At 35.5% G+C, this 24035-nt stretch overlaps 1 long non-coding RNA gene across 13 annotated transcripts in view; it reads left to right on the forward strand.

The window, feature by feature from the left end:
- The window catches only part of LOC111765513 (uncharacterized), a 149006-nt gene that overhangs the window by 38472 nt on the left and 86499 nt on the right, over positions 1-24035 (forward strand). The gene's annotated exons all lie outside the window — the stretch shown is intronic.

Below are 24035 nucleotides of genomic sequence, written 5' to 3' on the forward strand. Positions count from 1 at the left end.
TTTTCTTCTAGGGATTCAAGACATTGCAGCACATGAGACATTTTTATTCCCCTGCTCTTATAGTACACATGGCCTAAAGGAGAAGGTAGATTATTCACCTAGTGTAAAGCATGGGTAGAGGGCACAATGCATGTACCTAATAAGGGATCTATCCAGGTTTTAGGGTGAATGCCTGAGAAAGTTTCCTCAGGAAGAGAGGTTTCAGTTGGGAATTGTAAATGAACTGGAGCTTGCCTGGGGTACCTCCAGGGTGAATTTGGGCAGAGTTTGAGGCTGAGAGATAGGATGGAATGGGAAAATGAATGTGAAGATAAGATTGGCTTATCTTAGTAGAGGGAAGTGGACTTGGCCCAATGGATAGGGCTTCTGCCTACCACATGGGAGGTCCAAGGTTCAAACCCTGGGCCTCCTTGACCCATGTGGAGCTGGCCCATGCGCAGTGCTGATGTGCACAAGGAGTGCCCTGCCACTCAGGGGTGTCCCTCACATAGGGGAGCCCCACGTGCAAGGAGTGCTTCCCATAAGGAGAGCCGCCCAGTGCGAAAGAAAGTGCAGCCTGCCCAGGAATGGTGCTGCACACTTGGAGAGCTGACACAACAAGATGACGCAACAAAAAGAAACAGATTCCCAGTACCACTTATCACGATAGAAGCGGTCACAGGTGAACACAGCGAATGGACACAGAACAGCAGACAACTGGGGGGGCGGGGAGGGGAATAAATAAATTAAGAAAAAAAAAAAGATACACTAGTAGAATAGGGTAGTAGATCTGTATTTGGCTGAATCCCAGAGTGTAAGAATTGGGATTTAGTCCTGGAAGCTTGGAGTGGTGGACAGAACAGTTACCAGGAGACAGAAGAGCTAGACCTTACTTCAGATCACACTTTTATCATTTGTCATCTTGGTTTTGTCCCTTGCCCTCTCACAGCTTCCTTTTCCTCCTCTGTAAAGTGAAGGAAATGGGATAAACCTTGCTACTTCCTAGGGTGACTATGTGAATCCTATTAATACATGAAAGCCCTGTGTAACTAAGAGAACATTTAAGAAGATAGGATTTGTTTATTAATACTTTACATGTCAAAGAAACACATTTAGGAAAAAGTCCTTTAAAATATACATTGGTTTTGGCAGCTCTAGATCAGAGATTGTGAACTCAAATGTGCCAGGCAGGGCACAAGCAGAGTGAAAGGGTTCAGTCAGGGCAATGGTGTAGAATAATGGAAACGTGGCAAACTAGAATACCCCGCTCGAAAACCAAGGCGATGTATTGTCATTTGACAATATGGATATAGTAATTCCCGATCTTATGATATTTCAAGAGATGCTGGGAATTCAGATGTTTGTGCCAGCCTGGTGTTGGCTAGTCTGGTATTCAGCAATGACACTGTGTGGGTCATTGCCAATTCCACCCCACAAAAAAAGAAACCTACCAACTAATTCTGGCTTATGGGTGGTGACATTAGGTTTAGATGAACAATGGAGAGTAAATAAATCCCTAATCATTTAAAATTAATGTTAACAACACGTAAGCAACCCATGTTCTTTGGTGCACAGCAGAGAATAAATAGTGGGATAGAATACTAAATGATCTAAATGGCAGGTTTGATGTTCCTTGTCTCTTAGGCTGTTGAGATATTTTGCTCACTCTCATCCTTTTTTACTTCCTCTAACATCAGTTTGAATGTAGCCTTCAGAGTCATATTTGCTAACTTCTAGATTGAATGTATACTCCCTTCTCAAGAACTTCAACCACCACACCAAACTCAAAACTTTAACAACACACTTTCTCTTGCTTTGTCTTCCTCTCTCCTCCTCTCACTGGATTCATTCCTTCTTTCACTCTTTATTCTCTATTTATTACTGAGATCCAGCTGTGTGCTACTTCCATCCAAATTGAGTCTTCTGAGCTCATTTTTATTGGCTATTAACTCTCAGTTGTTTCAAGCGCAAATATGCAATTGCTGAGCTTGTAGTTATTTTTAATGGACTCCCAGACATTTTCTTAAGCTGAACTAGAAGTATGGACCTGGTTAATTGTTTATTATTATGACTCTGTGTTGGAAAACAATATTAAATTTCAAGCCATCTGAAAGTAAGATGTAAATACCTGCTTAAGAGCACTCAGACATACACACTTTAATGATTTTAAAGTATACTTCTTATTTTATATTAGTATTTTCATCATAATATGAAAATATTGTCCTAAAAGTATTATTATAACCATTAGGTATAAATGGTTGTTTTTTTGGTTTTGTTTTGTTTTTTTTTCTTTCTTTTTTTAATTTCTTAACTTTTTTTGTCTTTATTTTTTTAATGTTACGTTAAAAAAATATGAGGTCCCCATATACCCCCCACCCTCCTCACCCCACTCTTCCCCCCATAACAACAACCTCCTCCATCATCATGAGACATTCAATGAATTTGGTGAATACATCTCTGAGCACCACTGCACCTCATGGTCAATGGTCCATATCATAGCCCACACTAAATGGTTGTAATGTCATAAAATCTTAGCTTTTATCTTTGGTCTTTGTATTATTAATAAAGAACTCTGAATATTATTTTCTTTTGTGAATATGAGAGGAAAAGTTTGCTAATGGGGTCACATATTTCTTTTTATATTTATTTTCATCACATCTTGGATATCTGAATACACATGGTTTCAGACTTCAATTTGCTTTATGTCCAGGATATGAGGATAGAAAAAATGAGTGATTTCTCTTCACTTATTGCTATACTGAATTCTACCTTTTAGAAATATGGAAAATGACTCTCAGACATAATCTCTATGATTAGAGCAGGAAATGGTAAAGGAAGTAATACAATAAGCATTACCTTCCTGGAAACCTTGGCCACCCCTGCCAGAGAGCCTCCTATTTTGATTTTCATGTTTTGTTCACTTTTATTTCACTTTGCTAGTGATAGCTCATGAAAGATTTTAATTGGAAAAATACTCCATTCCTATTTCTCTCTGGAATTTCTACTTTAAAATGGATGAAATTTAGTTGTCAGATGTGTGCAAATTATTTGGAGGTATCTAAGGCAGAAACAATGCAATGGTTTCCTTAAGGCATTCACAAAGCAATTAGAAAAATAATAATACTTAACTCCCATTATAATGCTTACATAATCAAGGATGAGCATAAAAACAGTTCTGATTTAAGAATGCGTAGGTAATCAGTGATGAATGCAACTTTCCTCAAATGAGTGCCTCCTTGCAAAGAATTTGGGTTTTGACACAAGTTTAAACAAAAACTGACAGTTGCATAGAGCTGTTTACATCTCATGTACTTTAGTACACTGGCAGACGCTTGGATCTACAACAAAGACTGAATAGGTTTACACTGAAAATGAACCGAGAGTAACACTACTCCTCTTTACTAATGAACATGTCCAGCTTCTTACTCTGAATTACACATGGTTTCTTTCATGCAAATCATAAGTACAAATGATGACAATGCCACATATTACTAAATTCTGTCATTCTTGTTAATTAAAAAATGCATATAGTTGTTGCATGTTGAGAAGAAGTTTTATTATGATGACTTTCATTTATATTCTACAGTTTCCAGTATAATACAAAGAAAATGCTCATAGCTGGATTTAAGTTTTAATATCATTGTGATGACAGAGAATTTAAAAGTTAACTTTTTAGTACAAAAAGAAAATTTCAAAAATTTGATTTATAAATTTTCAGACAAGATGGAAAGAAAACATGGTCAGATCCTGATACCTAAAAAACAGTTTATTTTCTTGTACCTTAATAAGATGATTAGCATATAATAAATTTACTATATGCAGGTCTGAGCCATTTAAAATATTGTTGACTTCTGTAAATATGAAGCTATTTTATTTTTGAAAAACCATGTATTTTAATAAAAGTAGCCATCCATTATAACTGTTTTATACATACATTTAATGGTGTCAAAATATTCTTAATATATAAATTAAATCAGATACATAAATCAAAATATATAAACCAGATAGGTAGATTAAAAAATAAATGTACATACCCACATTAGATTTTAGATACAATAATAATTTTATATTATAACAGGTATCTTGTTAACTGTCTAAATTTATATAAATCTAGCTTTACAGAATGTCTTAAAAACATTTGTCCTTTAGGACTGATTTCTCTAATTTGGAAAAGTAGTCTATGTATTTATGATAGATATTTTGAAATGAAAACAATAATGGTGAGGCTATTATTCTTCTCCTGTCTGAAGTCTCACATTAATTTTCAGTGACTAATGATATTTATCAACTTGAATTTTGCTTTCCTCTCACATACCAGGCACTGTGCTAGACTCTGAAGACAGATGAGTAAGATAAGCCCTCTGTGACCTCCCTGTCAAGTGGGGAATGACAGGAAGACAGATAAATTGCCATACAAGAAATAAGAGAGAATTTAGTTGGGGTCAGTAATTCTCTATGGGGTAACTGGGAAGAAAGATTTCCCCTTAAAGATGACATTTAAGCTCATTATTGAAGGGTGTGGAATGAAGATAGAGGAAAATGATTCTAGGCAGAGAAAATAACATGTGCAAAGGTATCCTGAGTTATAGTGGGAATTTCAGTATGGAGGAGCTTTTCATGTATGTACATGAAGATTTTATAATTTTCCAGCCCCCAAAATAAGCTGATTTTGGGCAGTAGTGATGGGATGGAGCCCCATCCTGGAGAAGGTGGAAGAGGTGCAATTCAGTGCCTTGGAGGGAAAATTGTCTCTCTCTTCCCCCGAGATAAGAGGAAAGAAGCTAAGGGAGTAAAAGGAAGACATTTCTTCCTCTTGGGCTCTTTTCTTCTTTAGGAGGGAGAAGCAAGTTGTTCAGCTGAGGTTGATGTGAGGACAGTATCAAAGATTTGTAACAGCTCTTTGTAGATTAGGAAAGGGAGCTGAGAAGATGCAAGTGAAACTGAAAAGTAGTGAGATGCTAAGCTAAGGCTGGAAAGCATCCCTTTGTAGGCATCTATCTGTAACTTTCTCCAGCCTCATTGAATAGCTTGGGAGCAGGAATAGAGAAGGTCAGTCAACTACTTTACCAGAGTTAGGGATTGATCCACAGCTATGGCAGGAAGACAGTAAGACCAAATGTTCAGGTCTGAGAGTGATGATGTGGAGCTGTAAGGAGGCAGAGACTACATAGTCATGACTTACAGTCTTTGATTTGTTCACTTTGGTCCTGGAGGTTTATGCAGACTGACTTAATTTGTTCTAAGGCAGTTTTAAAAGAGGACAAATATTTAGACAAGAATCAGCTTCTCTTCTTTACTATGTGCAGCATGGTGTATGGTGGCATGAATGGAGAAAAACTAGACTCTTTGTCTTGATTTTCTCATTTGCGTAGTAAAAGAAGTTCTCCAAAAGTTCATTCTTTCAACAGGATTTTAACTAGAATACCATCATCACTTTGTCTCTGCAACTATCTTTCTAACTGCTTGAATTTTCACTTGCATTGCATTCTAATTATAACAGGCTTATAAAGGTGGACTTTGGAGAAGGGATAATTATAAATTTATTTATGAAGTTTCCATTGCAAGCATACAGCTGATAATTGGGCTTGTCTATTTTGTTGGCATAAGTTAAACTTTTAATATACTGTCATTTAGATTTCTTAAAGTCTGTCATTAAGCATAAATTTTTTTTATTAATAGATTCAACTATTGAACTTGCATGCCTGGTACTGTCCTCACCATTTAAGACAAATATGCCACCTTACATCTCAGGGCACCAGTGAAATCAGCAGAAAACATAAAAGTCGCAGGGCTTTCCTCCAAGGTTCAGGCATAGAGCCTGCCATATATGAGAAATCACCTTATAATAAAATCCCCTTAAATGGACATTTAAGATGGTTTCTACCTTCTATCTCTATGGAGAATCCAGTGTACTATTATATAATGAATGAGGTCGGAATATTCTGGAGACAAAAATAAGTAAGGTCAAACACCATCTCCTTCCCATCACTACTATCCCCAACACAGGTGCCCTAGCTTGACTTATGTGCCTCTCCTGTGTTCCTACTACAACTGTGATTCATTCAGATAAGTTGGTTAACTAATATTTATTGTTTTGCTTACTATATGACAGGTGCTGGCATCATCCGTGAACTTCCATGAATCTCTACAATGTTATTTTTAACTCTCATGATGTTGTAATTTTATGTGCATGTCTTACCTTCAGACTGCAGCTACCTGAGGAAAAGATTGTGCCTTATTTCTTCAAATCCCCAGGGTCTAGCGTAGTATTTGACCAATAGTGGGTGGTCAACAAAAGGTTGTTGGTCAAGTTAATTATTTAGTAGAGTAATTAATATAAGCACATTTATACTCTGACACTTATAATAAAGAAAACTCATTTATGGAAGAGAAGGTGTACCTGTCTTTTAAGACATGGAGTGATCTGCCATGTCAAATGCAAAGAAAGTACATTTACTTAACTTGATTTGTTCTGTGAATGAGAAATGAAGCAACCTTGTGATTTTTATGAAAGTTAGTTAAAATTATATGAGAAGCATTTTCAGAGAGTGCCCAGCTTAGGTGGAGACATTAAAAAATCCTATCCATGAAAACCAGAGAGGGTTAAGTTAAGCCCACAGAGAAAATAAACTCTTTGGCTTTTGTTGTTGTCGTCTAATAAATGATTTACGTGAGTTGCTCCTTTATTTTGTAACTGAACAAGTCACAAAATGAATAGAGCATTTACAGACTTTTTATAAATGATGATGAACTGTCATGTGTTTTTATTGTGTGGTCATAATGCTGTTATTTATAGAAGAAATTACCCAGTTTCTCTCCGTAAGATGTTAGCCTATTCGAAGGGAATATTTTCACTAAATTAGGAGTTGCTCCAATTCATTGATGAAAATTGGCATCATCTTTTATCCCATTGGTAGTGACTTCCTGAAACTTTGTAGGTTATAAGAACATTTGTCCTGCATGTTTCACTCTACATGATACTTACCAAAATGGTGAAAACCTTCTGAAAATTCAGTTTGTCATTAGAATTTTTTGGCTCATTCCTACCAAGCAAGTAGATTGGCTGAACTTTTTTTCATGCACTATTTGCTTTCTTTTTAAAGTTGCGTTGAGTAGTTGATTTATCGTTCAAGCAATTTATTCACATGGAGCTCATGATTGAGATCCTGTTTCTGTTCTCCTAAACATTTTCTTTTCTTTCTTCTTTTTTAAACCTTTATCAGCTTCAGTTATAGGAATAAAAATTCAAAATTTGACTTACGTTTCAACGTTGAAATTTCTTTTTAATATTTTGGTCTCTAACTGGTTAAGACTGTGGGGTACAGAAGGAAAAGTATCTTAAGGAAACCGATTTTCTAGTGAGATATTATAATTACATAACACTTAGGGAAATTAGAATTCATCACCTCTTTAGAAATTTCTTGTTAGTTTTTTCTTTCACATTGGTTCAATTTCTAAAAAGCAGAGCATGGAAGAGTAAAAAGAATTTGGGATTTGGGATTCTAGGAACCTAAATTTGAATCCTGGTGCTGGCGTTTATTAACCTACAGAGCCTCAATTGTTTCATGAAGGAAATGACAAGAGTTGTTTTAAACATACCTGAAATAACTAATTAATAACTAATTATGAGAAAATTAAAGTTAGAATATACTCACTTATAGAGAGATGTTTATTTATTTGGTTGAAACTTTTGAGGGTGTGACAATGACATAATGACTTTGAATCCGTAAGTTATAGACTAATGGGTCATTACTTTCTAATCATATTTTGTTTACATACATGCTTTGCAGTATAATTTTAGCTGTTTTTTTGCAAACACTTGACCTAAACCAATGGGATAATATTAAACAGATAGAAAGCCCTGTATTTATATTTTTAAAAACCAGTTTCATGAGCACAGAATAGAAGGGATTTGGCTTGTCAACAGTACAAATAAGCAAAGATCTAGCAGCTTTAGTTGATTGAATTATTTTCACATTCACTCACCAAATATTTATTATTTACTATGTGCTCAATGCAGAAGATGGTGCAGTAAACAAAACAGATAAGAATTCCTGCCTTCATGGAGCATGTATTCTGGTTGATCATAAACTTAATTGGAAACAAGTCTGATTAAGATGTTGTAAAGAGAGGGAGAGAAAGAGGAAATTCACTTTTATATTACTTAAGGAGATGCACTATTTTCAACTACGTTAAATCAGGGCTCTAGAGGACTTTATTCCTATTGAACATACTTGTTTTCTTATGTTTCGCTTGGGTGTTGCATACTAAAAGTTGAGGTGTCTTGGGAAGAGAACAGTGTGAATTTTCTGGAATCCATGTGCTGTGGTAAATGAAATGCTGTGACAAATGGATGAAGGAGCTAGATAGGTTATATACCTGAGGGAGGGGTGGGATGTGGGAAGGCTTGGGGGATCTAATAGCTGACCTCAAGCATTTGAGGGGCTAATTCAAAGGAAAAGATACAGATTTACTTTACATGTTCCAGAGTAGGAGTAGAAGAAAAGAGGGGCAGTTTTTGAAAAAATAGATTTCAGTTATAAAGAATATTCGATTTAGAAGTTATTCCCTAGAAAATAGGTTATTGAGAGGTGAGAGGTCACCAGCTTCCTTTTTGCTAAAGGTAGCTCAGCAGAAGCCCAAAAATCAAAATTCCTCCCTGGTGTGGGTAGGGTGGGGTGGGCGAGAGGCTGAAAAGATGTGCTTTAGATTCTAAACTCTATTAAGGACTTTATTTTGTTCTGCAGTTAACTGTTGCAATAATGTATATCTTAAAGAAGTTCAAGCCCACTTCATGTTTCCATATGATAGGCTTCTGAGCCTTAAGAATTCTGACAGTTTTGCAACTCTAAAATTTTCTCTCTCCCTGGTAAATTTTATAGGGAAATGAATCTTTCTCCAATGTTTTACTTGTTATTAGTCATATTCCAGGAATTTTTCTTGGTATACATATTTTGCTTTTGTTTTTTAAAATGGCGAATGACCCTTTGGAGATTTGCCTGCCTAAATCCATTTTCTTGTCAGGACTAAAAATGACATGTTATTCCAATTCCCCAATATTAATTTGTATGACATATCTATATATTTCATTGGCCAACCTTCTGTGGATTTTCTAGATTTCGATTAGCTTGTCCTATACTCCCAGCAAGTAGATTTCTCTAACAGTCTTCAATTCATTGCATTAAATGCCTGCTCAGCCTTGGAAGATATATCGATTTTTTTTCCCCAGCAAAGTGACAAATACCATTTTCATGACTATAATAGAGATTGATTACATTTTGTGGAACACAGAGAGAGCTGATCTTAGTGAGACAACCTTGGGGCTTACAAAAATGAAAAAGTCATTTGAATTAATAATGAATTTAATGAATTCATCTGTTGCTAATGACGTAGAAGTATTTTGGGAAAAAATGAAAAGTTCAGCAGCAGCAAAACACTGTCAAAAATTAAGACAAGTTTCAATACTTTCAAGATGCTGGTGTTGTGAAATCTTTTAAAAAGGTAATAGTCATTGTTTTCAAGCTACAGCTATGACATTGACCCACAGCACTCCTGGGCACGTTGTGTGACAGCGATTATATATTGAAAGACATTTTTCAATTAAACCAGGACAAAAGAAAATTGTGATAGATTGAAACTAAATTTGAAATATTAAGAAGTCTATGGGAGCACATTCTGTGTTTCTGTTATGGTTTATGCAGCATAAATTTAAAATTGAATTGGTTGCTTTTTTGCTCTTAAGATTTTTGCAATTAGGTCTGAACTAGACCCAATGCTAATGTTTTTATTTGTTGCCTCGCTGTCCAGTAACCTTTACTTTCTTATCTTCAAGGTATTTTAAAACACATAAACATACATACCTGTCATAGGCAGTATATATAGGATGCATACTATGATTTTTTTTTTGAAAGCTGAGAGAAATATGAAACAAAGGGTAAGCCTTTTAAGGTATTGAAATAAGCTATGGCAGAACTGGAAAACATTGCTAGGGTAGATTATAGAATTACTTTCTTTGAAAAACTTTTAAAACTAGAAAACCACCTGATGTCTCTTTAGGCACCTTATTTATTTGTTCATTTTTATCCCCATCACTGGGCAGGGTAATTTCGTGCATAGTAGCAGTTCAATAAATATTTGTCCAATGAATAAACAAGCTTTCCTGATAGCAGAAAAAATAAAACTCACCTTATCAACCACTGTTTACCCATCAACTAATATGTGCCAAGGAACTTTACATATTTTACCTCTAATCCTTAAAGCTCTTATGTGAGTACAAGTTAAGTCTCAGAGGGAGAGAAAAGAAAAAGAATTATTGTTGATGAAGCTGAAGAATATTCATATATATTCTGAAAGTACAGGTTTATAAATTTGATGTATTTATGAGGAAAAATGGCCATATGTAAGGATTTGGGAAACACCAGGGAGAGTATTGTGATATTTTTGTGGCCTACCCTTTTATCCTATAATTGGACTGCACATAGTAATACTTTATTAAATAAAGATATCTTCTGGGGAGTGAATGTAGCTCAGGTGGTTGGGCACCTACTTCCCATATACAAGGTCCCGGGTTTGATCTCCAGTCCCATTATAAAAAAATATATATATATATATATATTTTTTTTTTTTTCTAATTGTTTCACAGGTATATATGTCTTGTCTCTTCTATAATTTCCTTGTTGGCATATTTTTTTGTTCCTTCTGGCTGTTATCTGTATCAACCTGATTGTTACTTTGGATCCAAAGAGCTTCTAAAATTCCTAAGTCATTGGTCCACACAGTAGAGAGATGAGTTCCCAATTTCAGAGATTATGCTTATATGATAGAGAAACTATTCCAACCAGAGTTAACTATTTCCTTTTATCATTTATCTGGAGCAAATGTTGTATATTATTTAAGCTTTCCAATTTTATAATTTGTGGGAAGAATGTTTTTGCATAAGAACATGATGTTTGCTTATGTAGTCTCATAGTTTGTAAACCATGACTTTAAAAGTAATTTAAGTAAAATAACAGGTGTAGGGCTTGCTAATTGCCATCAGACTCTATGAAACTCTGCAGTAAATAGTTTTCTCCTTATTTCTGATCTGAACAGTCTGGGTAAAGCAGCACCTTTCAGTGTAACATGCATAGCCAGCACCAGATCCACGAGCCCCAACGGTGCTGTTCATCATATGAAAATGGGATTTAACATGCATCATAGCTATTGTACATTTGCTTTTCCTTTTCATATATCTTAAAACGAGAGTGAAGCTAGAACGCAGATTAAAACCAATTGCTGATAAATTGTAAAGTGAAAGTTAGAAAATATGTAAGTCTACCTAACCATGGGGTAATTCAGGATGAAGAATTTTTTTCTCTACCATTTAAAATAAAAAGAAATTTCCTGGTTTTTTCAAAAGTCCTAAAGCAGTTTTGCATTCATGATTTTTAAAATGGCTATGTTGGAGGGTACGGAAAAATCCACCTTTATGTAGATTTACTTAGTGAATTAAATAGCATCTGTTGGGTATCATTTGAAAGTCAAATTGCTTTTAAACATATATGTAAAGTAAATATCCATATAAGTTATCATATTCTATGGGAACCAAGCAATATCTAATAGTATTAAAAAATGAGTAAAGGTGGTCCTGTGGAAGTTGTCTAATGAATGATCAAGTAACATAAGTACATAATTTAGCCTATACATTTTAATATTTTGTACATATTTATTTCAGATCTTCTCTTTGAAGATGTAAATATAAAGTGTTCTCCATCAAATGGAAAGATTGATAGGTTAATTAAAACAGAAAAATTTCTGTAAAATAGAAGTCAGTGAGTACTTCATTAACTTTTCTGGATGAGTTTTAAAGGCTGTACTTTCATTAAATCTTGAGAATTAATTTATCAAAAGGAAGGGAATCCGGCATCCCCTCTGTGCCATCTTCAAAAGTCACATCATTTTCTGGTTTTTTAAAAATCTTGAAAGCATTTAGTAGACTTGGCAAATACTACGAAATTTTTAAACTTCTTCAAGGTTAAAATTTAATAATTTATCTTTTTTTTATATAGAGAAGAGCTTTAACTCATTGTTAAAATATCTAAGTGATACAGACATGTAAATTAAAAAGTGAAAACCCTATCTTTCCACACACTCTGTCCCATCCCCAGATTCAATGACTGTTAACTGAACTTTAATATAATCAAACGTATTCATAAATAACACATATGAATACAAATATCACTTTTCACTAAAAATTGGATTATTCTATATGTATTTTCTATAATTTGTTTTTATGTCAATTATTTATCTTGAACAGTTTTCTTTGATAATGTACCCTAACTTTTCAGAATGTATGACCATAACTGTATAATTTTCCATAGTGTAAATGTAATTTGATGTAACCATTCTCTTATTGATGTTCTTTTAAATTGTCTCTAACTTTTTCTGTAAATTAATGATTATACGAGAATCTGCATGTGCCTTCTTTCTATCCTCTTTCTTTCTCTCTCTCTAACTATCCATTCATATATACATCCATCCCTTAAGCACTTCTGTGGCTGCTTTTCTAAGCTAGATGTATTAAGATCAAGTTTCTTTTCTTAAAGAGTATGCGCATTTTACATTTTGTTGGGTACTACTAGTTGTACCTCAAATAGTGTATCAATTTAAATTCTCATCAATAGTTCTCTTTTCATTGTACCTTCACCAGCATTGAATATTAATTATTATCCTAAATTTTGACTAATATGTCAATATATGGTACATTTGTTGCAATTGATGAACACATATTGAAGTATTGCTCCTAATAATGGTCTAAAGTTTACATTATGGTTTACACTTTTCACTGCACAATTTTATAGGTCTTGACAAAGTGTATAAAGGCCTGTATCCATCATTGCAATGTCATGCAGAATAACTCCAATGTTCCCAAAACACCCCGTGTTATACCTATTCTTCCCTCTCCTTCCCTTTAGAACCTCTGGAACCACTGTCTATATCAATGTTACAAGTTCTTCCATCGCTAGAATAATAATGTCTACATTTGTCTATAGTGGCATTCCCCCCTTATGTTTGTACATTTCTCAATCTTGAGGATTTGGGGATGGTGATGCCTACTCTGCTTCCACTTGAGAGAGAGCTTAAATAACTCTGGGGCACATGGGTGGAATTGTTTTGCTTGCCATAGTAAATACTCTCTGTTTTGGGGGATGGACTTGTCCATCATTATCCTTTTGTAGTTGTCCTGGGTAAGTCCAATCAACTGGAGAATAGATGCTGGCTGCAACTCTGCTGATGTTCAGGGCTCAATCAGCATATATTAAAGATTTAAGTCTCTGGGGCACACATTTAATGGGTATAGTGTTATTATAGGTTTCAAATAAAAGGGGCATAAGAACCATGTGTAGGAAAATTATAAATAATTCAACTCCATTACATTGGGGGGACAGGTTATCATATATTCCAAGGTAGGGCCCACTGACAGGGTGCCAAATTTCTGGGGTAGTCTGCCATGCCTATAGTGTCCAAATGTCTCTAGAACCCTCTGGAGTCCCCCAGCCTGAGACACTGTTTATTGAAACAGTCAGTGAGATCCTCTTAAGTCATGTATAAGCAAAACATCTGGAATGACCACCTGACCCTTTGAAATCTCTTAGCCATAAAAAGTCATTTGTATTTAATATTTCCCCCTTTGGTCAAGGTCTTCTTCAAAATGCATCACTAGTTGGCACTTGGTAATAATCCCTTGGTGGCAGGGAGGCTGATCCCTGGGAGTCATGTCCAATGCCAGGGGAAGGTAGTAAATTTATATGCTGAGTTTGGCTTAGAAAGAGACTATATTTGAGCAACAAGGAGGCTTTCAGGAGGTAACTCTTAGGCAATATATAATGCTAGGCTAAATTTAAATTTCACAAGAATAAGATTCATAAGTATCAATATCAAGGTCCTGGTATATTGGTCTGTTCTCCTTTGCTAGGCACTGCCCATGTACTCTAGGGATTCTTGCCACTCTATTGGAGAATGTAGCGAGACTCCTCAGCATGGGAATTCAATATTCTTTCAGTTTTTGTGTGGGTCTCCACCCACCAAGATGACATCCCATGACCACTTGAACATATTCATATTCCATAGAGGCATGCCTCAGGCGCACCCTTCCCCACACATCCTCCCACCTCTGATACCCCACACCAGTGATCTTCTCTGCCACAGTTGCAATTCTTCTGCAATGCAAAACCTTCCCCAAAACAAAGCCAAAAATAAATAAGTAAAAATAATTTGAAAAAGGAAATAAAAAACAAAATATAAATAAAAAATAAATATTTTGGAAGAGGATGTGGCTCAAGTGATAGGGCCTCCACCTACTGTATGGGAGGACCCGGGTTCGATCCCTGGGTCCTCCTAGTGAAAAAGAAGAAGAGAAAGTGCCTTTCATGGCGAGCCAGTGCCTGTATGGTGAGATGAGTGCCCTTATGTCAAGCCAAGTACCCTCGTGGCAAGCCAGTATCTGTGTGGTGAGCCAAGTGCCTGCACAGCAAGCCAAGTACCTGTGCAGTGAGGCAGTGCCCATGCAAGTGAGTCGCACAACAAGATGATGGCTCAACGAAAGAGAGATGAAGGGGAGAGTCAAGAAGAAACACAGCAGAGATCAGGAACTGAGGTGGCGCAATTGATAAAGTACCTCTCTCCCCATCAGAGGTTCCCAGGATCAAATCCCAGTGAATCCTAGAGAAAGATGAGAAGACAAAAAGAGCAATAGATAAAGATCACATTGCAAATGGACACAGACAGCAAAAGCAGAAGGGGAGGTGGAGGGGAAGAAAAATAAATAAATATTTTTAAAACTTTTTTTCCATGCAGGTTCTCCCCCTCTGCCCAGTAGATCTATGTTATTAAAGGCTCAGCTTATTTGACTTTCTTAAAATAGTTTCTTGAAAGAATTTTTTTGATATTCAGAGTAATTTCATTTTGGGAGCTATACCATAATATTGTGGTAAGGTCATTAAAATAGAGTGCCACAAGTCACACGCATAGATTCCTGTGCTTTATTCCATCTATAAAGAATAAGTTGTGGGAAACAGTTGTGGCTCAAGTGATAGAGCTTCTCCCTACCATATGGGAGGACCTGGCTTCAATCCCTCCTGGTGAAAAAGAAGAGAAAGCATGCCAGTGCCTGCATGAGTGCCTGTGTGGCGAGCACAGGTTCCTGTGTGGTGAGCCAGTGCCTGCTCAGGTGAGTCACGCAGCAAGTTGAAAACGCATCAAAAGAGAGACAAGGGGAGAGTCAAGGTGAAGCTCAGCAGACATCAGGAACTGAGATGGTGCAATTGACAGGGAACCTCTCTCCATATCAGGGTTCTCCAGGATCAAATCCTGGAGGAAAGAAAATGAGAAGGAAGAAAACACAGACTGCAAAAACAGTAGGGTGGGAGGAAGGGAAGGGGGAAAAATAAATAAATAAAATAAACCTTTAAAAAAAAAAAAGAATAAGTTGTACAATTTAGTATAGCTATAGGTATAATTTAGCAATGGGTTCCTAAAAACTAGGATTTATTTTATGCTATTTATGGTAGTTTCCTGATAATGGGAAATGGAACTAACATATACTTACTAAGGTTATTCAAGATTGTCCCAAGGAAAGCCATGATTCAGTTGGAAAACAAGAAGAAACTGATCATGAGGTAGGCATCTTCCTAATGCTGTTTCAAGGCATGGGAAAATTGTCACTATTTTTTTCTCTATTTGAAAAGCAAGCACTTGCTATATCATCTTGGAAAAATGGCGACAGTTCATTAATTTGTCACTCTGTTGGACTGAAAATGTCTTGGCAAAAAAACATCCATTAAACATATATACCTTTCTCTTAAAGTTAGCCATTTAGTACGTTAGTCTTTAGCCAGGCTTGTCTCCTGTAGATTTGACGGTGGAAGAGCAGGTGTGTGCTTCTGAAGTGTCTTTACAAGTGTCTCAGTGGGCTTCCTTCCCATGCCTCCACAGGAGACAGCTCATCTGTTTAATCCTTATGTTTCAGTCATCCTTTCTTATTATGCAGGCTGGGCACTGAGGCTTAGATGGATTTTGACTCTCCAAATGAATTGATGGGGTTCTTTGATCTTAACTGTGTATTGCATCTGTTTCATCTTTCCTCTTAATGTATAGTCTTCTAAATTCCAACTCTAGCTGGTGCTCCTAAAATAAGATAATAATTATACAAACAAATAGATAAATAAATAAAAACTGTCATTTTTAAAACTCAGGCACTGACTCCCTTAACATTTTGGATTTTCTTTCTTTTTTTCTTTTTCTTTTTGGCAAAATATCACAAAAGCAGTTTGGTTACCTTTCTCCATAAGAGAACACCAGTTTTGAGTGTATTTAACTATGTATATATGAGTATATGTATATGGGCAAGTCAGCTTCACATGGAAAATAAGAGCTACTAATCTTTGCATTTTAGATAATTGTCTAATAGCATATTATCTTATTAATAGCCCATGTGGGAGTAAAAGGTGTACAACCTACTTAGAAAAATCTACCATAGATATGTAAAGATCCTCCTATGAAACATTATTCTTTTTGTTGGGAGTGTGGGAAACCTAAATTTTAGATAAAATTAATTAGAATCAGAAGTAGTCGATATGGAAAAATTATTGGGCCTTAAGATATTAAAATATCATCACAAATTTTTAAAATGAAATGTATAAGTTACCTGTTCTTGAGAGGGGTCAGAGTGGAGGAATGTTGAAGTAACAGTGTGGATGATTTGCTTACCCACGTTAAAAGCATATAGAGCTATAATTAATTGAACCAGAAAATATCTAGTTTTTATCTGGGTAAACTTTGATATCCTAATCTAGTATTGTGGAGACTTGTTTTAATTCTTTTAGAATTTTTTAAATTTTCTGTCTCCGTGAATCTTCATTTAACTTTAAGTATACCACGATCTTGTAATGATAATGTAATGTCAAGTCTGTCAGAATAATTTCAGCTGAGCCAAAAACTGATGTTTCATAATAGCCAGAGGCCCTTTGGAGAATTATCAAAAGGTCTTTCTCTAAGAGGAGGAATATTGTGATATGACCTTCTAGTCTATTAAACATGTATTTTATCCCAGCATATATATCCCAAACATACAAATCACCTTCAATGAATTGTCAGAATACATATTTTAAACGTTGAGGGAAAAAATTAAATATATCAAAATTTGGGTTCCTAGTTAAAACTCTATAATGTTGCTGTTTTAAAAATATTCAGCAAATATTCTTCCACTCAGAAGTATCTCTCAAGCCTCCACATGAGACCCAACTCTGAACCAGGGAGATCTTCATCACTATTTTTGTACTTCACATATGGAATCTGAGAATAACTGTACAGGAAGGAAATGACAAAGGTTACCAGTCCTTCTCCAGAACTACTTGGAGATCCTCTAAAGATAGTTTGTCTAACTCACTACCAACTGGGGTGTGGTGTTGTCGCTAATGCCTCAATTTGAAAGTAAATATTCAGCAACCAGACCAGCAAAGATATATGGTTTCAATGTATTTCACTTAGGTTCCTTGACTTAGTTTTACTTTCTTAACTCACACACACCTAAGTGCTGTTTCTTCTATAAAAATGAAACACATTGTATTACTTTGGGGTTTGAGGTAAGTTGTATTCTCTGTATGGAGTTTGTATTATTTTTGCAACTGCCCTATACTTTTTAAATGATTTCAAAATAAAAAGTTAAATATACAAGTATAAAAATGAAACAAAAAGGCCTACTGTCTTAGGCTGTAACGATTCTGAAAGATCTGATTTGGCCATTCCTGCGTGAAATGAATCAATGCAAACTGAAACCTCTCATTCTGTTTCTCTGCTTTCTTATGCATTGTAAGTCCCTAACAGGTACAATTTACATCGGAACAGTGTCCTTTTGGTCCACTGATATAACTCCAGCTACATGCAGCTTACTCTACACAAATTTATTTAAAAGGTGCCAGATTCCTACATGTACCAGTCTGTGTGCTTATTATTCTGACCAATATTCCTCCTTAACTTGCTTTCTTATTACTTCCTAATAGTAAGTGGATAATTCACTAGACCTCCATTATTGGGCCTAAACATAAAAGGTGGTTTTCTTGTATGATTCTCCAGAAAGGGTAGGAGAGAAAACGTTTATGTTTGATGCATTGGTGGAGATGTGGTTTCTGGCTATTAACTGCCACTTAAAAACCCATGTTCAGAGTCTTTGGCTATTATCTTTCAGTCCAGCATATTGTGGCCCCACTCCTTGAACATCCTTTTCACCTATAGACTTTCGGAGAACCGGCTTCAGGTTCTGGAAGTTACCTAAGGCAGTGCTATCTTCAAACTCAGAAGTTTGAATGACAATTAGTGGGTCATGTAATAAGTTTAGTAAAGAATGACCAGCACTTAAGAAGAAATAAAATTGAAGAGAAAGAATAGAAATATCTGAAGGTATTGCATGTAGTAAGTATTGTTTCATGAATAAATAATGTTTTCTCAATATACTGGGTTAGTCTGCAGTACTGGGTTATGCTGTAAATATTTTCTTACCATGGATTTCATTTTTCAAAAAGTCTGAAAAGCAAAACAAAACAAAGCACTGAGTAAGACCATAGAACCTCTAATAAGCTTTTGCCTGGCTATTGGGCTTTAAAATTGAGAGTATTATTTATATTAAAATTCTATTATTTTTTCACCAGCTATCCTCAAGCAAATCAAGGGAATTAGCACATTGCAAAGAATGTAGTGGAAGCTTAGCAAAAGCTTCCAGAATTGTTAGAGCTGGGTTGCCTCAGCTTACTGCAGGTACAATATTCTTACTGATTAAACTGTGTAGCTTTAAGGAGTTATATTAGAGACATGAACATTTAGTTATACAAGAAAAGCATACAGATCACAGAAAATGCATTTTGTTTAGGCCTAATTTTATTGGTAGGCCAAAAAGAATGAATATAAATTATGACTGTAGGCTTGTGTTATGACAAGGAAGAAATAACTATCACTCGTTTAAAGTATCTCAAGGTTAAAATTCTTGCCTTTTCACTTAAAAAAAATCTTTGTAAATGTGGCCTTTCCTTTCGTTAAGAATGCTATAACTGTTTTTTTTCTTGCCTTTGCATTCACTAGGAGTTCACTTAGGGAGGACACACTAATTGGATTTTCATTGTACATGCATTTTATTTTAGAACTGAGGAAAAAGACATGCTTTTCTGCGAGGTAACCATAAGAGAGAGGAGAAAAAATTATAATTGTAGTTGGACACATAAAAAAGTTCGGTTCAAGATTCATTTTTTTCATTACCAAGCATGTCATTCTATCCCTGTAAAGTCCATGGTGGTTTATAGCCTTGCTAGTCTGTGACCAGAAGCATCCGCTTTACTTGGGAGCTTGTCGGAAGGGAGAATGTCAGGCCCTCCGCCAGACCCACTGGGTCAGAATCTGCATTTTAACAAGGTTCTAGGCTAATTTACATGTGTGAAGTGCTGGTATATAGGATAAGTATTACTGATCGCTGTATGGAATAGGCGTTCTTTTCAAGGATAAGACTTGAAAAAAAAAAATTAACAAGTGGAAAGTACTAGGAGTTTTTCAGACATTAAGGCCGTGCTTAAACATCTAATGTTTAAAATTAATGATGATGACACCACTGCCGAGAGCAATTTTATCAAATGCTTACCAGGTGTTAGCCTTTATGTCAGTACAACAACCCATTTACCCATGTCTTTCCCCTGTGAATTTAATGCTGTTTTATAGACAAGGCAACTTAGGCGCCAGGTTGCGCAAGACTACCCCTGATGTAAATCTGAGCATTCTGTTAGTCATGGCTAACATCAGATATGGCTGAGGTGGAGTCTGTAGTTGGTACCCGCACCTTTTGAATGTAGGAAGGAGTAAGGAGAAAGGTGTCATTTTAGTGATTGACTTGACACTTGTTTAGATAATGTTTTTAATAAGTAATGGATTCTCAAATTTGCAAGTTTGAAAAGAAAAGCCATAAGTTTTAAGCCCACATCAAATTTTAAAGTTATCAGTTCACAACTGATGATACTGGGAGCATGGGCCATGTTGCATCTTGTACCCCATTAGAAGCCTTTAGCTCCGGACGATTTGCTGATAGTGAGGGGACTTAGCCACAAGGGTGAACTCTCTTCTCTGGACAAACATGCATGTATTTGTAACATGAAGAAAGGACTCCTTACATGAAATGACTCTAGAATCCTACAGAAGGTAGGAAAGCCATTTGTCCTCTCCTGTGCCAAAATAAATCCTTTATAAGGAAGACATCCTTTGAGAAAGGAGATGCTACAGGAATAGCAACATTTTGACATTTACTGGGTGAGGAAAATCAACTCACGTAACAAATGCTATTGAAAATATATGTAGAAATAATTAATGGAAGCAAGAGGTAGCAAGGTCATATTATGGTACAGAAATACAGTGTGGTATGACTCTGCTGACATAAGGTGGTGAACCCAGTCTACTAGCATCGCGAGTGGAAGATTTCTAGGCCTTTTTATGAAGAAACAGAAACAGACAGATGACACATGCAAGTAGAGACAATGAAATTTAAAACTCTGCTAAGTGTCGAGAACTACATATGTAAGTGGCAAATTCATACAATGACAAAGGAGCAAAAGGTATACTGTGAAAAGTGCTCTCCCTACATTCCTGCCACCTCCCTACTGAAGCAACCATTGTTAGCAGTTTATTGTGTTTTTCAGAAATATTCTCTAAATACACAAACATTGTATACGAAATCCTTATTAAACAAAAATGATAGTATACAATGCACATGGTTCTGCATCATTGACCATTCCCTTGAAATGTATCAAAGAAATAATTTCATATCATGCTTATACTTGGACCTCATGCATTTTAATAGCTGAGGAACTTTTCACAGTGTGGATATAATGTAACTTACTTAACCAGTTACATTGAGTGACTTTTAGATCATTGTCAGTCTTTTGCTATTACAAATAGTGCTGCAACTAGGATCCTTACCAATATATTGGCAAGCATATGTAAATATACATATTCTCAGGTCTTCACATTCAAAGTCCTAATTTAAGATTGTTACACCATAGTCAAGCAATGGAGAAGAAATAACCAATTAGTGTAGTAGGCAAGTAATAAAATTGCAAACCTTATTTACTATGTGGTAAGTACTTTATAGTGCCCACATATTTAATTCTTACAACACCACGGGAATGATATTATTACTATTGTCGTTATTAATTATTTAAGTGAAAACACCAGGATTGGAATTCACCCAAGAAGCTTGACTCTGGATTCCTTGTTCCTAATTACTAGGCTGTGCTGCTTCCAAGTCCTTCTTCAGCAATGACAGAGCATTTATTAGGTGCCTACCACAAGCTAAGCAACTGACATATATCATTTAATCTTCACAATAGCATGGCAACCTTTTTGTTGTAGCTATTTTTTAAAATAGAGTCTTAGCAAGGTTTAATAACTTGTCTGAAGTCCCAGAGCTGAGAACTGAAGTACAGGAAAGGAAGGGAAAGCAGGATGTCTGACTCTTGAGACCATGGCACAGCCGAGAAAGGAATTTCAGGCAACCAATTCTACATCAAGTGCGTTGAAAGGTGGGGATGAGACTAATATACATATGAGATTTAATTAAACATAATCAAGGGACCAAAGGGATTAGGAAGGGCTGCAGCGAGCACCAGTGGTGGACAGTTTATTTCACACCCATAGAAGCATGTGAAGTAAAAAGTAGGGATTAGTGGAGGGTGTGTATCCAAAATGGATACTTCTCCGTGGAGAGTATTTTTAAGAAGAAATTTGCCCTCACTGAGTACTTCAACCTTTAAGCTATTCCAGACGTATGCATTGTATTTATATAATAAACAGTCCACTGTGGTGCACGGTGCTGGCATGCTTTGAAGAAAGAGCAGCCACAAACGCTCCTGTTCTTTCTGACTTGGAATTTGTGGCTCTCAGGATGAAAAATCAGCAAGTGGTCACATTGAGAAATGAAAGTAAGAGCGCTGAGAAATGAGAGCACTAAGACTCGTCAAGAGGTTGTCACTTCCTCTAGGTTGATTTCCCCTATTTTCACCTCAGTTTTTGTTGCAGTTCAACATCTCTCTAGGAGTATAATAAGCAACCACAGAGAAGGCAACATGGAAGCCCTCTTTAGAGCTGTAATTTGTAATGAAAGTCACATGCATCTGTTGATTATTGGTGTTGTTATTACTTTGTAAATCAGTTTTACTTAGACCGTGTGTCTGTGCTTGGTGTCTAGTGATTAAAATATTGAGTTTTCCTTATTTCAGATTGCTTCAGTTCATTCAGTGAATTTTTGGCAATCTTTGATAGAAGAAATAAAGGATGTAGAATAGACAAACATGTCAAGGTTATGTGTATGGTGATTATAATAAAAAAGAACAAGTAAGGTATATAATGAGTGTTCACTCCTGGTCAAGAAGTGCCCACAGAGTTCTATATGCACTATCTGGTTTATTACTACAACGTTCCCATTTTACAGATGGGTTCTTTTATTTCTACTTTTGGAGATTAACAATTACAATGATGTTAAAACAAGCTGTTGAAAAAGGAGAAAATACCTTCAAGTTCTCCAGAACACATTTCCAAGTTTGGTATTTCTCTTTCCAGTCTTGACCCAAATGTACTAACTAGTCAATATATGTACAATTTTGTATACTGCTGTTTTCATTCAGTAGTCATAAGGAATTGGTTTTCATTATTATCACATAATGACTACATATGAGTAATTGCTATAATATATTTAATAATTTCCCTTTGGAGGGACATTGTGTTGTTTCCATTTTCTTGTATAGATACTACTTCAGTGAAAGCCTGTGTATATAGCATATTTTATTGTCTTTGAATAGTTCCTTGGGAAAAAGTCCTTTCTCAGTCAAAGTGTAAAGACAGCTTTTGACTCATTCTAACTTTCTGAGTTAAAATATTTCCTGAGTTAGAATCATGAAGGCAAATGGTAAACATTACTGAAACACGTATTTTGGAATCTCAAGAGAAATGTGCATTTTAAACTCTTTTTAAGTATGAGTTTCTTTTTTGGTATTTTAAAAATATAATTTTGATTTAATATGTGAGTAATTAAAACATATATGGTAATCAATATAAGACACAGAGAATGAATTTTTGCAATATTTAATTTTAAATGTAGGTAAATAGGGTTTTGAGAAGGTGGTAGGCATATCAAAAGCCTCATTCTTTACCAATACTTATTTCTTGAAAAGCTGTTATGTGCCAGACCCCATGTGGTCACCAAGGCAAATATGGTAAATGTGACGGATGCAACTCTTTTCCGAACAGAGCGTTTCTGAAAGTTACATCTAAGATTCTTCGTCCTTGATAGTATGCCATTATATGCTTTGGTCATCTGACATTAATGACTTCTCTTGTACTTTTGCTTTTAAGAAGCTTGACTTATTCCTTAATATCCGTCCAAGATGTAAAGGATAAAGAGTATTTTATTCTCAAATATATATATAAATTTCTAAAAATTCCTGAAACTGTGTTTTCCCCTCCTATCCCCTTCCATCCCAGTTCAGGTGGGATTTTAAAAAACATATTATTTATCCAGGATGAAATTCTCTTGCTCTGTGGTTTTTGGGACCCCCATATTCCTACTGCATGTATCTTACTTTGATCTAAATACGTTAATCCATTTATCTTTTTGGCACTTTAGGCTAAATAAACTAAGTGCAGAGTCTTTGGACTCTCTGTTATAGCAGCATCCTCTTGTGAAAATAAAAGGAAATTCAGGGTACCTACCACGATTTCTAACAAAGTGCACTCTAACTGAAAATTTCACATATAGAGAGAACCATTTTGGTCCCATTTAGAGAACGAAATGTATAGAATTCAATTACATTTTAACTTTTCACCAGTCAAATTTCTCCATCTCACAAAGACCTACTAATTTGTTGATGAATATAACTTTATTATCATATTATATATATACAATCTTTTCTTTAAAACTCTGCTGCTCAATTTTTTTTTTACTTCATTGATGCTTAAGTATTTTAATTGGGAAAACAATCCTTTAGTAAAAAATT

Source organism: Dasypus novemcinctus, chromosome 12, assembly GCF_030445035.2.
Source record: "Dasypus novemcinctus isolate mDasNov1 chromosome 12, mDasNov1.1.hap2, whole genome shotgun sequence".
Taxonomy (NCBI): domain Eukaryota; kingdom Metazoa; phylum Chordata; class Mammalia; order Cingulata; family Dasypodidae; genus Dasypus; species Dasypus novemcinctus.